The sequence below is a fragment of the Podarcis tiliguerta genome (assembly GCF_965153285.1).
Source record: "Podarcis tiliguerta genome assembly, chromosome: 3".
In the NCBI taxonomy this organism is placed as follows: Eukaryota; Metazoa; Chordata; class Lepidosauria; order Squamata; family Lacertidae; genus Podarcis; species Podarcis tiliguerta.
In genome coordinates, this window is record NC_139536.1 from 77,665,369 (window position 1) to 77,671,839 (window position 6,471).

Here is a 6,471-nt window from a genome sequence, read left to right on the forward strand (position 1 = left end):
GTGAATGAACCTTCTGCTGTCCTGAAACCACATTTTAAAAAACATTTTGTTAACTCTTTATGAAGGTTTTTCTGGGCTAGTGATGGATCCTGGAAGGCTTCCTTGGGCTAAGTATACAATATACATTAAAAACACATCACTTCTTCAAAGAATCCTGGGAACACAAGCTTATCTTTCCAAGAGCTACAATTCCCAACAACCTTAACAAAATATGGTACCCAGGATTTTGGGGGGAAGAAAATGTGCTTTAAATTTATGGTGTGTACGCATCCCACATCCCACACCTTTCCACTGCACCTGGGGTTAGACTTACTAAAAACAGCTAAAGCAGGGAAAGACTTTAGAAGTATATCCCAGCCACTATTTTAGAACCACAGAATGGAATATATTTTTAAGGTAGGGACTTGGATATTTTCCTAGGTAACATTGTCATGAAGTGTCCTCATTTCCATTTTCCAGGTAAGCAGGAAACAGCAATAATTGTCATCCATAAAAAGTAGCGGAGGAAGAGATCTGTCAGTGGTTGGCTGTATTTTGCTTAAACTGCAAATGTGTAGGAAGAAGGCTGCTTCCTAAATACAAAAAAAACCCCACAACCTATCATCAGGATGCATCAAGAGCATAAGAAGATCCTTCCTAGATAAAGCCAAAAGTAGTCTAGTTCCTCATCCTGTTCGCTCAGTGGTAAACCAGATGGGAGAGGAAATCACACGAGCAGGACATGTGTGCAATAGCCCTCTCTATAGCAATAGGGATACGCAGACATATCACCACAGATATCGGAGAAAATGTATACATTGCCATCATGACTAGTATTTGCCGATAGTTTTGTCCTCCCAAGGTGGGGGGGATTTTATTTTATTTACTGTCAAGTGGTATATAGGTTTTATGAAATAAATAAAAAATACCTTTTGAATCTCCTAGATTGGTGGCCATCAGTGTATCTTGTGTAGCAAATTCCATAGTTCAACTGGTATATGGAGAACTCGCTGAATCTTCCCACATTCAGCTTTGTTAGATATCCCTGGATTTTAGTATTTTGAGAGGGAATATTTTTCTCTATCAAAACATGCTCTCCTTATCCATTTCCAAACTAACATACAGTGGTACCTCGGGTTACAGACGCTTCAGGTTACAGACTCCGCTAACCCAGAAATAGTTCCCCGGATTAAGAACTTTGCTTCAGGATGAGAACAGAAATCGTGCAGCAGCGCAGCGGCAGCAGGAGGCCCCATTAGCTAAAGTGGTGCTTCAGGTTAAGAATGGTTTCAGGTTAAGAACGGACCTCTGGAACAAATTAAGTTCTTAACCCAAGGTACCACTGTATTTCATCCCATTGCGATGTGCAGTGGAATCCCTGCTGGCAATTCTGCCATCCTGTGAATTTCTGCAGTGTGAGAGATTTTTCTCTATGGCGGCCCTCAAGCTGTGAAATGCTCCCCTGTCCAAGGTGTGCCTGCCTTCTTCATTGTATACCCTTTATGTTAGGTCAAGAGGCCCCTTTTTCCCCACAGGCCTTTGGGGTAGAGAATAAGATCAGAAGATATCTCCCACTGTAGAATTATTGCCGTTTCTGACGGATTCTGGTTTGATTTAGCACTGTGGGTAAAAGCCTCAGCGCCTAGGGCTTGCCGATTGAAAGGTCAGCGGTTCGAATCCCCGCGGCGGGGTACGCTCCCGTCGTTCGGTCCCAGCGCCTGCCAACCTAGCAATTCGAAAGCACTCCCGGGTGCAAGTAGATAAATAGGGACCGCTTACTAGCGGGAAGGTAAATGGCGTTCCGTGTGCTGCGCTGGCTTGCCAGATGCAGCTTGTCACGCTGGCCACGTGATCCGGAAGTGTCTGCGGACAGCGCTGGCCCCTGGCCTCTTGAGTGAGATGGGCGCACAACCCTAGAGTCTGTCAAGACTGGCCCCTACGGGCAGGGGTACCTTTACCTTTACCTTTAAGTCCCAGCAAAGGAAGAATGGATGCAAAACATTACGGAATATGCAGAAATGGTGAAACTTACCAGAAGAATAAGAAATCGAGATAACAAACTTTTTATGAAAGATTGGAAATGGCTTATTGAATATTTACAGATAAATTGTAAACAGATAAGAACATTGGCAGAATTATTGTAATAACCTGCAGTTTTATTTAACGTAGATAATACATGAGCAAATTAAGTTAATTTGGATATGCAGAAGATATTAAAAATAAATTTAAGGAACTGCAGAAAGAGGGGGAAGGAAGTCAAGCTTTGAAATGTTAAAATGATTGTAAAATTAGTGAAATCTATAAACCTGAAAAACATATTTTTTTTCAAAAAAAATTTTAATACGGACTAGTAATGTTTTATGTATTTAATGGTTTACTTGAATTGAGCCAGAATCACATGGTGAAGGGCAGGCTAAAAATGCATATCAAGAATCAAAGTCCCAAGCGCTGTAACCTTTACTTTTCCTTATAGGGGAATAGTGCAGCCTCATTATCATTTTGGATGCCCTTTTCTTAACCTTTTCCAGCTCAACAATATTCTTTTTGAGCTGAGGAGACCAAAGCTTGAACACAGTATTCCAAATGTTGCTCATGCCATAGATTTTTATAACTGCATTATGATATCACACTTTCATCTCCAACCCCTTTCCTAACGATCCCTAAAACAATTTCCCTTTTTCACGGCTGTCGCACTCTGGGTCGTCATTTCCATTTATCTGCCTGCTGTGACTCCCAAGAGCTGCTTCCCACTTGGTCCCTGCCAGTTCAGATCCGATAAGTTAGATTGTTTTTGCCCCTGTGTGCATCATTTCACATGTGCTAAATTGAATTACACTTGCCATTTTAATGCCCATTCACACAGTTCAGAGTGAACCTTTTGAAGCTCCTCACATTCCCCTTTCTGTTCTTGCCACTTGGGCTGATGAGCTTATGAAGACCAATAAACATCAAGACGTTTCCTACAGTCCTTGCTAAATGTAGGACTCTGGCCTAATCTCTCATATAATGCATATTTCAAAAAACGGAATAGGTGTGCAACGTGTCAGATGCTATTTCACATCAAATCCCATTCATTTCAATGGAGCTTTCACAGGAATTGGATGGTAGATTGCACCCTACATATTCCAGACAATTCCAGTTAATTACACCTCACTCAGAGAGTCTTCTGCTTAATTTGATCACCAGTTAATTAGATTGTCTTATTTGATCAGGTCTCTAGTAACCAAATAATTTGCATTCACCTGGTGAGGCTGTCTTTCTTTTAATTGCTTTCTGGTATTGAAAACTTTGCTGTTGGATCAGTTTAGGGCTATATTAGAAACATAGTACATAATTTACAATTTATCAGCTTTAATGTAAGATGAACGGATTATGGATCTTACGCAGAACCATGTTTAATGGTGCCTCTTTCTCCTGCTTTAAATGCTGTGTTTTCCCTGAGCTGAGAAGAGAGCCATATATAGACAGGCAAGCAAACCTTCTCAAATCCTGCTGCAGTGTGCAATTTTATTGTGTTCTTTGTGGCGTGCAGGATACCATTATTTTACATATCTCCACAAAATGTGAAGAATTAAGTTTATTAACTTATTTATTAACATAAATGTTTTAATCCTGCCCACCTAGCAGTTCGAAAGCACCCCTAAGTGCAAGTAGATAAATAGGTACCGCTTACTAGCGGGAAGGTAAACGGCGTTTCCGTGTGCTGCGCTGGTGCTGGCTTGCCAGAGCAGCTTCGTCACACTGGCCACGTGACCCGGAAGTGTCTCCGGACAGCGCTGGCGCCTGGCCTCTTGAGCGAGATGAGCGCGCAACCCTAGAGTCGGACACGACTGGCCCGTACGGGCAGGGGTACCTTTACCTTTACCTTTAAATGTTTTAAATAAATTAATTAACTGAAGCCAGGGGTATTTTCTCCCATTACTTGTGATTAAGACCCAGATACCACCTGCCACCTTTTTGTGGGTGGGGTGGGAGGTTCGACTGTGTTGTACTGAGATGCAGTTTTGATATTGGCACCCCAGCTCAGTGCCTCTGACCTGCAGTTCAGGCAGTAAATCAGCAGCCATTGTTAAGGTTTTGGAACTTGAAGGCAGAGATTGCTTACATATATGGTGTCATGTAGTTGATGGACTATATTTTCTCTTGTTTCTGATGATTGACCCAGAACCAGTTGGTTCAAATGAGAAGGAAACAGATTTAGACTGAACATTAGGGGAAGCATCCTCCCAATGTGAGCTGTTTTGACAGTGGAACAGACTGCCTGGGAAGGTGGTGGAATCCCCTTCATTGATGGTTTCCAAGCAGGGACGTTGTAGTGGTGGGGTTTTTGGTTTTTTGTTTTGCATCAGCAGGGAGTTGTACTAGACTGAGCTCCCAATCTAACGATTCTGTGTGAAGCAGCTTGAATCAGAAGGGTTTTAAAGCCCATTACTAATGTGAATGCAAGACTTGGGATTGGCTGGGATGTGCATTTTATCATGGTTATTTTTCCCTAGAATTCTATTGCCCATTAACAGGATTCATCTAAGACTCCCACATATACAGGTTCATAAGTGCTCCTTAGAACCCTGGAACGTAAGTGCCTGTTGAATAAGGCCAATGGCCCATCTAGTTCTGCTTCCTGTCATCACAGTGGCCAACAAGATGCCTGTGGGAAACCCACAAGCAGGATCCAAGCGCAAGACCACACTCTCACTCTGTAGTGCTAAGCAACTGTTATTCAGAAGCACTGTTTCCTCAAACTATGGAGGCAGAGTATAGCCACCATGGCTCATAGTCATCGATAGCCTCCTGCAGCAATTTGTCTAATCTAATAAAGCCATCTAAGTTGATGGCCATCACTGTCTCCTGTGAAGCAAGTTCCACAGATAACTATGTGCTGTGTGAATAAGTGCTTTCTTTTATCTTTACACTCATCATATATGACTTAAATATATGAGCCACTTTAGCATCATCCTGGAAACTTGTTGGGACGATCTATAGGTTAGCTAACTGTTGGGTTAGCACAGTCTTTAGCTGCCACCGGGGGGCAAAGATCCACCCAGTGCCCCCAAATTTAGTTTAGCCCCCAAATAATAAGATGTAAGAGAGTTAATTTCGCATGCACGGCGCTGTTGAGAATGACATGCTCCGTTGTTAAGTTTGACAAGAGCCACTGTTGTGAACGTATAAAGTCCCAGTTGTGATGTATGGAAGTGAGAGCTGGACCATAAAGAAGGCTGATCGCCAAATAATTGATGCTTTTGAATTATGGTGCTGGAGGAGACTCTTGAGAGTCCCATGGACTGCAAGAAGATTAAACCTATCCATTCTTAAGGAAATTAGCCCTGAGTGCTCACTGGAAGGACAGATCGTGAAGCTGAGGCTCCAATACTTTGGCCACCTCATGAGAAGAGAAGACTCCCTGGAAAAGACCCTGATGTTGGGAAAGATGGAGGGCACAAGGAGAAGGGGACGACAGAGGATGAGATGGTTGGACAGTGTTCTCGAAGCTACAAACATGAGCCTAACCAAACTGCGGGAGGCAGTGGAAGACAGGAATGCCTGGCGTGCTCTGGTCCATGGGGTCACGAAGAGTCGGACACGACTAAACAACAACAACTGTTGTGAATGACAAGCACCGGCGTTGAGTCAAGCACTGGCATTGTGAATGACAAGCACCACTGCTGGCACAGTAAATGAGCGCACAAAGTCAAAAGTCCTTTAGTGAAACAGTAGGTATACATTTCGGCAATACCTAGGTATATATGTATTTTGTTTTTCTAGCTTGATCAAAATTATTATTTCAAAACAGGTAAATAGTTAAGAGCTTAGGTGGCTTCAGCGGTGGGCGCCTGGCTCCCCCAAGAATTTGGGTCCAGGTGCCCCACACCCCTTGCACCCCTGGGTAAAGATGGCCCTGGGTTTATATTTTGCTGCTGTCCTTTTTTCTCCCCTCCAACGGCATTTCTAAAGTATTGCAAACTGGCATTGGTTTCATATTGATTTACGTGTTGCGGCTTTCCTCCAAAATACAGAGAATGGTAGGTTGGGGAGAAGGCTAAAAAATCCCCCCCCCCCCCCGTTCTCTTAGCACCCTTGCAGAAGGACCAGGGATCCAACAGGAACTCTTAAACCCATTTAAGACTGTAAAGCCAATGGATACAGTTTTGCAGTTAACAGTTGTTGGGTGGACAGGAAATACCCTGATCACACACTGAAGTGTTATACATGCCAAAGCAATGTACACATGACTGAGTTTAATAACTTCAGGAATTGTGGCGGTGTTAAGTAGTGCCATGCCTGATTGGAGCAGTTACAACGTTTTGCATCAGTATGACAGCAGTGGAAGATGCCGAAAGAGATTGCAATGTTGCCAAAAGGGCATACTCCTCACTTTAGCACTAGATTACATGCGCAAGAAACCATATTTTGAGCACTCTATATAGCATAGGTTATCTAATAGTTAATCCAGCCCGAAGGGATGGATGTCCAAGAATATTGCAGTAAAGG